The following is a 9,532-nucleotide window of genomic DNA, read 5'->3' as shown; positions in this document are numbered from 1 at the left end:
AAAAATCACAATAAACACATTTTTGCATTTTTAGTCAAATGAATTTTGAAGCCTGCCAGTAGTTTATTTGCCATATTTGGCCACCTGGAACAACGTTTGGACACCACTACATTAGTGGGGTTTTTTTCTTTGTTTTGTTGTATGTGTGTGTGTGGGCGTGTGTGCGTGTGTTTCTGTATATAAATATAAAGAAGATAATTGAATTTGAATTAGCTTTAAAATCGGAAAACAAGTCATGACTGGGACTACCTCTAAAAAGTGTAGTGCTGGAAGTTTGCTGTTCTGCTGGAGCCCATTTTACATTTTTACATCAACATGACATAAAATAGGAAACGGCACAAATTGTAAATTTGTACATAATCACTTGGGTGGGTGTACCATTTGCAATGTGTTCAAATAAAAATAAATATTTCTTATATGCACATGTGGTGCATCCTTTTTAAAATTGAACAAGTAATTATGAGAATTTTCATTTTGATCTAAGAAATGCAACTGAGAAAATTTGCATTGTGGTATATATTTCAGTCTATTGTTTTCATTCATTTGTTAGTTTAATGAATAAACACTAGGTGGCGTCAAGCTCTGAGAAATAGTTTTCTCACAGCACTGTATTTGTCTGTAAGTGTTTTTGGACCACTAACAGGTGATTTGTTCCTGATAGTGGTCAGCTCTGGTGCAGATTGGATATAGATGAGCATTATGAAATTAAACTAAAATGCAGGTTTTAGCTGTATAGTTGGAGCACTTCCATTTACGTTGAATCGTAATTTGTTACACTTGAGAAAGACAAATATGGTACCTTTCAGAAATATTCATTTTTTTTATTTTGTCACTTCAAAGCCATATTTTATTGTGATTTGCTGTGTTTGAAAAAGTCATAATTTTCATTTCGCTACTCTGAAAAGAAATTAAACTAATACATGTGTTTTTTTTGTTTGTTTTTTTTTTTTTAACTTTCTTTTGGATAAAAATTTAGGAAATGTGCTATGCCTTTGTATTCCGTCATGATACCATGCTGTGTAGGGACCTTTTTTGCTGCAAGTAAAGTTTTAAGTGTTTTAAGGTAGATGTGTTTACCAGCTTTGAACATTTAGAGACAGAAACTCCCGCTTATTTGTTTGCAAAACCTCCAATCTCAGTCAGATTGGATGATCAGCATCTCTGAACATCAGTGTCAAGTCTTCAGATTTTTATTGGACTTAGTTCTGGGCTGTTGTAAAACACAAACAGCCTGAGGTTCTACTTTATGTCAGTCTACCACAAAAATGCCAATGTACATTGAAGTTTCTGGTAGTATCATGACAACATGTTGAAAGTTCAGAGGGTTCAAACACTACCAAAGAGCTGTAGCTTTTTGATTGTTCGTTCTTTGCAGTTGGACTTCTTCACAATCCTTTGAATAGATTTCACTTTCTAGTAAATGTGATGTCCAACAACTAATACACATATGCATGGACTACAACAAACAGCAACCAGTACAGTAGGAAATGCCCTGCCAACACTCCCAGCCTTTCAGTAAAACGCAGCAAGGTCAGTGACAGCTCCACAGTAACATTAAACATGTTACTATCCGTCTAGTGTTATTCTGTAGGATGTGTTTGATTTGTGGGTGCAAGTCACAGATACATACATCCTTTGGGAAACCAAATAAAACAACAGTTACCAAGAAATGTGTAAGACATGTGCGTTGACTGTGCTTCATCATTTCTGAGCAGTAATTACTGTCGTCAGCAGCATTTTTCCAGGGTTTCTAGAGAAGCAGCTCAGTTACAACATGTTGGATATGATCCCCCTAAAGCCATATGCTCTATCACTGTAGCAACATTCACGCATATGAATGCCTCAGTCTGTCTCATGTTTCCAACAGGCAAAAAGCAAGACAAGTATAAAACCTCTGGAAACAGAATCTTCAATAAATTTGTCTTAATGTTAAGAAAAGCTTATCTTTAAGTGGCAGAAAACTGTTTCACTTTTTCCACACTTCTTGACTGTACAGACTTAGTTACCTAAAACTCAGAAAACGAGACGAGACACAATATTGATTTTACAAACATAAAACCGAATGTGACTTTAGCATAACTTTAAAAAAAAAACCCATCAAAGATCAAATTTATGCTGTGTTTTGCCTGTCATCGTTTTAGTGCTGCCTTCTGCCTCCTTCAGCTCCTCAACAACATATTCCTTGCATTTTGTCTGTTACTGTGCCACCATTTATTGTCCCAAATGTTGGCAAGTTATTTGGAGTAGTTGAACCTTTGGATATCTGCAGCAGAGAACATTGCAGTATTATCAGATTAAAAATAGAACATAATGCTCAGTTATCCTACATCAGGCTTATTGATGTGAATAAGAACAGTCTCAGATCTGGTCAACCTATGACTATTAGAAGAAAACCAGATAAGATACCTCAAGATTTTACACACTGTTTTGTTTCAGATAATTTTCAAACTAACAGACATGTTTAGACAATCAAATAGAGACAAGTTGATCCACGTCGTCTAATTTTTCAGGGAGGTCAATTACAAAGGCGGAATCGTGTTATGTGTTGCCTAGAGCTTCAATAAAATGCCTACCTGTTTGAACTGTTGTCCAGCAGATGATCTCAGATTTTCTCTTGGAAACTGAGATGCCCCTAAGAACTCTTCCTCAAGACAACCCTGCTGTGTTTACTGAGGCTCGGACCTCAATGTTTAACCATCCCAGCCCACTCTGCTGCTTATTCAACAGATACACGCAGCATCTGGTTGTCTATACCAGTAAATCAGAATCTCAGGCAATGTTTTGCAGTATTTAGTTCAACATCTGACTCATGAGCTCTCTTTGTATTTGAACTATGCACATCCAACTCAAGACCAGTAATCTCCTAGCTTTGTCTGTCAGCTTGACCACCTCTAGACTGAGTGGTAAAGCGATGTTTACTGAACATAATAAATGCCATCCTTTAGTGGATATAATGGAATGCTTACACCTACACTATATCACATCACGCAAATGTTACAGCCCAGCCTCTGCTGGCCCTTTATGAGTTATTTTTTTTTTTCTTTTTTTTTTTTTACAAACAGTGTCTGCAAAATCTTCTGGCTTTGTTTGGAGTCTGTAAACTGGTGGCAGGAAAGCCTGTGCTCCTCCTTGGTCATTAAACCTTACATAACAACATCATTTAAAATGGCTGACAGTCTTTAAGTTATTCTCAGTCTTGACTTTGTTAACTTCTGAATTCAGTAACCAGGATAACAGCCAACACCTCCAGTCAAGTCTACCTGTGTTTACTGGGTTCTTAATATATGAGGTTGGAGAAGAGACAGTGAGTTGAATTCATGAATTTCTTTTATTAATACCAAAATACAGTTGGTCCACTGTTCATGCTATCCTTCTGGGCTTGAAGAGCAAAGTGGCATCAAACAACAATTTGTAATTCCCTTTGTTAGTCAAGAATTTCCACAAAACTGAGTTATGTTTAGTATAATTCTAATTGGTTATTAAGATGCCACTGAGTCACTTATGTGTAACTAACATAACCAAATCAGGCAATTCTGACCTAGTCTGGTTAGTTCTGATCTAATTCATTGGTCTGTGTTCACTTAATTAAGCCGAGCTAAGAAAAATGTTTTAATTGTGTTGATTAATGCAGACATAAAAATATTTTATTATACTGACTTAGATCATTTACATAGAACTGTATTTATACTTTGCGGCTTCAACTCAGTGACTTCTGTTATTGTGGCAATCACTGAATTTTGCTTTACTTAACTCATTTGGACTGATACAGCAGTGGTAGTCTTAGTTTCCACACAGAAATTGAATTCAAAATTACACAATTTTTGTTTTGTGGAACAAACATTTATTACCTGTAAGACTCATCATCACAGATAATAAACCTGTTGTGTCTGTACTGTTGTGTAGGACTTTACAGCTACAGAGAAACAAAATGCAGCCTTTGTTGTAGCTCATGATTCAACTATCAGATGTTGTTTTTGATCAGCATAAATGAAGTGAAACCCTTTTTTTTCCTCTGAAAGGTTTTTGAGGCGATAGTGGCTTGTATTTTTGTGACAGTAGGCAGACAGGAAAGAAGGTGAGGAAAGGGGGGAAGACATGCGACAAGGGTCGCCAGGACCGGGAGTTGAGCCCGCGACGTCCGCGCCAAGGACTAAGGCCTCCAAATGTGGGGCCTGCTAACCCCCTGCACCACCACAGCACGGCCCGTGAAACCCATTTGTGACAAAAACAAAAACCCACTTACGGTCAATAAGACCATAAGTGGATGTTTTAATCACTTATGGTCACTGCTGGATGGATTAAATCACATGAACACTAATTTGTGTGTTCATCATGAACACACAAACTAAAGTAACAGGAGCAGACTGATCACTAAAAGAACAATGCTAAACAGTTAACAGTTCACCCACAATCCCTCACTAAAGCCACATAACAAACAGTCAACAGCAACAGAGCAATACATATGAACTCTGGTCTCAATTATTAAATCAACATTTACCATCTTCTTCATTGGTTTTCACAATGTTAAACAATGTTCACAAAAGAGCAAATTGGTAGGAAAAGTTGGTCTGTTCAGTCTCACATTACTAAGCTCCTTATATGACATTAGGATATGGCAGGTGACTTTCAGTATTTGACAACATAGAAAGAGTAAATCAACAACAAGTATTCACAAAATACTTTGTTCTGACGCAGGTGGTCATTGTTTTACACCATTAGTTCTGAATCATTTGAGGCAAAACTGTAAGTGTTAGATAAATTGTCTTGCACATAAAAGCTGAAGAGGTCTAACAGCTGTTTGCATTTGTGAAAGACTGGAAAAAGTCTTGTTACGAAACCCCTCTAGGATTTTTCTCTACAACTTCAACTTGTCAGCCACAAGACACAAATACACAAATACACAAATACTCAGCCCTGTTATGCTGCATCACAAAAAGCATAGCAGGGCATTTTTGACTTTAGCCTATCAAAAATGTACAGTAAACACATTAAAGTGTGCTATGTTTGAAATTCAAACTCTTATATTAAAATGGGCATAGCACCGTTTATTTAATTCAGTTTTCTTTTCAAGAGGAATAGGGAAAGAAACAGGAAATAAAGGCAAGAGCAGCCAGAGAGAACCTAGTCAGACATGACACATGATCAAAGGAAAAGGTGCGGTAGGAAAAAGTTCACAAACAACTCCTTTTGGATGATAAAGCAAAGCTCATTAGGGCCAGATTCATAGGGCGTGGACTACAGTCAATGCTTCAAGCAGCTAACACATGCTGTCACTAAGTTACAACGGTCACGTTCCTTTCAGTAGGCCACTTCTGAACCATCCTATCTGGGCTAAAAAAGAAGGTTTCCCAGTCAATATGGCTTTGGGGAGCCACCTCAACTGTGCGCTGTGTTTAATGAAGTCCAAAGTCAGGACTTCAGTACATCAAGACTTCTTTGAGCCCCTCATGCTTTGTACTGCTAGCATTCTGCTTATGGAGATGCTGGTTGCATTTCCCAGCAAGACTCTGAACCTTTCTATCCAGCAATAGAAACCAATACCTGCTGAGATGACCACGGGTCACCGGTTAGCCACTAGGAGAACTGAAAGCTGCTACCAAAGCAACCTGGGCTTCCTCAGCAAAACCGCAGGTTGATGGTCTCCATGCCACGCCGCACTGATGCAGTAATTAATGCAAAAGAGGTCCCAGCCAGATCTGAGTTCCTTTAATGTTCAGGACATGCATACTGGTCCACAGTTCTCTATTAAAATCTTGTTGGGTATATCTCAGAATTTTGGGTTTTAATCGTCAAACATCAAATACATGATGTGTGTTTTTGTTTGATGATTTGGATGATGGATCTCAAAATGTAAAATGTAATGTTTGTTACTGGTTTCTCAGTTGGTAATTCTTGCTTTTATGACTTTTTATTTGAACTGCCTTGTTTTTAAGACGTGCTATAAAAATAAACTTGATTTGGATCAAACTTAGAAGAAATGAGTGCTTATATAAAAAAACCAACACCTCTCTATATTTTACTGGATACATTTTCTCAGGGTCATTTAAACAACTAAAACAGGTTCTTACCAACATTTTCATTCTTTTTCAAGAAATATTTTGGCTCAATTTTAACCTTTCCATAACATTTATTATACTGACAGATATGATGTCAGTATAGGACTAATTCTTTTTTGTCCAAACTTAAAAAAATAAAAAAAATCACTCAATCAGATTATATCTGCATTTTGTGCACAATACAGAGAGCTTATAAAACAGTAAATAGTGAAGCAGCTCCGAGGCAGAGTGAACACATGGGTTTTATACAAGGGATCCAAAACAAGGGGGAGACGGTCTAACTCCCATGCTGCTGCAGGACAACAACATACAACCTTTAGTGTGTATCCCATACAGGTTCATTTGGTCAGAGTTCATAAGCACATGATATAACATGACCAGTAGAAGTTGCCGTGCAGTAAAATCTCCCACCACAGCCCTCATTTTCTTATTGGACACATGGAAAGGATGATGAATCCTCCATTTAAAAGGACTTTTAATATCCAGTAAGTCACAATGACGGCGTCTGAGACGGACTTTCCATGCGTGGGTTTCTTTGGGTGAGGTTCTCAGAGAGTTAAGAAAGCCCAGATCATTTCCCCTCCAATCTGGAACCAATTCAGATCCGTTTACCACCCAGCCATCTGCATGTCTGCCTGTGCTCTCCCTTAGAGAAATATCCCATGTGACAGCTGGCATGCAGCATTTTAGTTCCATCACTGAACCCGTTCACTTTAAACCTGAAAGCGCTTCGTGTTTTTAATTTTTGCAGCAACAGCAAAAAATATATATTTTTCCTACAATAAGATAATCATTTGCAAATGAATGGATTTTCTTTTAAAGCAAATCCTATTGTAACCTTTGCTCTATTGTTTTTTGTTGCTTCTTAGTTATTGTTCAATAGAGAAAAAATATATAGTTAGAGATAAAAAAAAAATCTCAAAATGTTGTAATAAGGATGCAAATTAAGGATGAAGACATTTTTGTTTCTAACCACCATAAATGCTTGGTGTCTGTTCTTTCTCAGTATATTTACCTTGGAACTGGGGATGTGGGAGATGTAGACCATCTGGAGAGCTTCATGTTCAGAGTTACATGCTGCGCTTCCCGATGGTCTGTTAAACTGACAAACTGTGGAGGGGGGCTGAAACACATCTGCCACTGTTCTTTGCTGAAACACAATTTAAGACCCTTTGTTCTCTGGAGTTTCTCAGAACCAATGCTATTGCCCCCAAATTTGGAACCTCTTGTGATAAACAACACGTTGGTGTTCTCTCTCCTAACTATTAGTCATTCTGCATGCTACAATCAATACTTAGTTGTTCAGAGTTCAAGATTAGCATCACATTTAACTAAGGATGCACAATATTGGCTTTTTGGTCGATATCCAATATGCTGATATACTAAAACTCATTTGGCTGATAACCGATACCAATACTGGTATTTTTTTGTCCTACACCTATTTACTGAAAGTGTGTGGCTTTCTCTACTGTGTAATTAAAATACTGCATTATCTTTGTCAATATAGCCTGCTACCAAATGCAAATGCTAAAGCAGAGGCTGATGTAACACTTTCAACTTATTATGTTTAATGTCAAATTTATTCATGACATTTGCTCTCTCTAAGAAAGGGGCAACACTCAAACAGCGCAAATTTGACATACTGTGTGCAGGCATTGTTTTCACTGGTTATTTTGATGGAATGGCTGATGTACAATATTACATTTTACAGCTAATATCTGCCGATGCCGATAATATTGTGAATTCCTGGATTTAACATTTAATGGAAACAGGCAGCTCCACAAATGTAGCTTGGAAAAACTCCCACATCATCCCTTGGTCCCAGGAAGACTTTGGCCTTTGCAGAATAACCTGAAGTGTGGTGGCAATCACACATTGCCTTCTGCAACGTCAATCTACAAGACCACAGCATCCATGTGGTGAAACATGGTGGTGGCAGCATCAGGCTGTCAGGACGTATTTCTTCAGAAGAAACAAGAAGACTGTTAGAGATGATGGGAATATTGATGGAGTTAAATACAGGGAAGTCCTGCAGAAAAACCTATTAGAGAGCAAGTGCTTCCATCACCACATGCATCTACACAGGGGTTCCTCAAAGCTGTGTGCTCAGTCCCCTACTCTACACATTCTACGGCTCTGCCTTCCACCAAGCTCGTAGATGACAAACTGAGTGCTTATAACCAACAATAATGAGTCTACAAACAGGAACAAGGTTGATTATGCAAAAGTGATAACTTATTTTTTAACATTAAATAAATAAATAAATAAATAAAAATTTGTAGTTTTTCCTCAAGTCCAGCCAGTAAATTACCACTCTACATTAACAATGGAAGAGTCTCCAGCTTCATGGTCCTGGTCTGACTGTGTCATGCTGACATGGAGTGATGCATCAGCAGTAGGAAAAGCCCAGCAGAGCCTCTTCTACTGAGGACGCTAAAGAGAGTCAAACTCAACTAAATGGCTCATGATTAAATTGTACAGCTACTCAGCTAATGCTGTCATTATTATTGCACTATATAGGATTGCACTTGCACTTCTTGTACTTCTTGCACTATGTCTGTGTCGTATGATACCCAATTGTGATTTGTTGTTATCGTAACAAAGACAATAAACATTGGAATTGATCTGCGGTGTTCCACCTGGCTTAGTCTATGTGGTCTTTCATTATTCCCTCCAAACAAAATAAAAACATTATTATTAGTAGTAGTGGTAGTATTATTATTGCCAATTTAGCTTATGTCTATGCCTGAATCTCTTCATTGGAAATACTAATTATTAATTTTTCTACCACAGAAAATAATGAGAAGAACAACAAAAGATCCAAGCAGAATAATAGAGCTTAAAGGAACCACCGACCAGAATGATTTGGCTCCATCCTGTACAAAAATTAGACAAATTAATAGAAAACAACATATTAACGTATTCATTACAAGCTGTCACAATTTTTTGCGCTGATAAGCCAAATGTATTAGTGACCATCACATGTTAATCAATTCGCTTTTGATTCAATTCACAATTCAATTTTTGGTTGTTTCATTATTTTTTTTTAATAGTTCATGATATCCTGGAGACATAGTTTCTCATCTATGTAAATATGTGAAAACATTTCATGTAAAAAAGGTTCTCTATGCACATGATTTACAAACAATGAGTTGAACTGAGGTCGGACAGGTTTCAGTTTGATTTGCAACAGCAGGGGTTAGTTTTAATGTGCCACACTTTAGGAGTTTGAGGATTACCTCGTGCAACCCCATCACAGCACTTTCCCTAAAACAGAAGTAAAAGTGATAACCTTTATATAGGTAAAATAAAATAAAATAAATAAATAAATCAACAGCCAAACAGGGTAGCTATAAAGAACCCTGGCTGGGTTGAATTATTTCACTGTGCTGGATATTTGCCACCTCCCCTGGGAGGCAGGAGTGTGTATAAAAGGCAGCGGCTGCGGAGCAGCAGGGGACAGAACGTCAGAGAAC

The sequence above is a fragment of the Gambusia affinis genome, linkage group LG11 (assembly GCF_019740435.1).
Source record: "Gambusia affinis linkage group LG11, SWU_Gaff_1.0, whole genome shotgun sequence".
NCBI classification, from domain to species: Eukaryota; Metazoa; Chordata; class Actinopteri; order Cyprinodontiformes; family Poeciliidae; genus Gambusia; species Gambusia affinis.
This window is presented reverse-complemented; position numbering follows the sequence as displayed.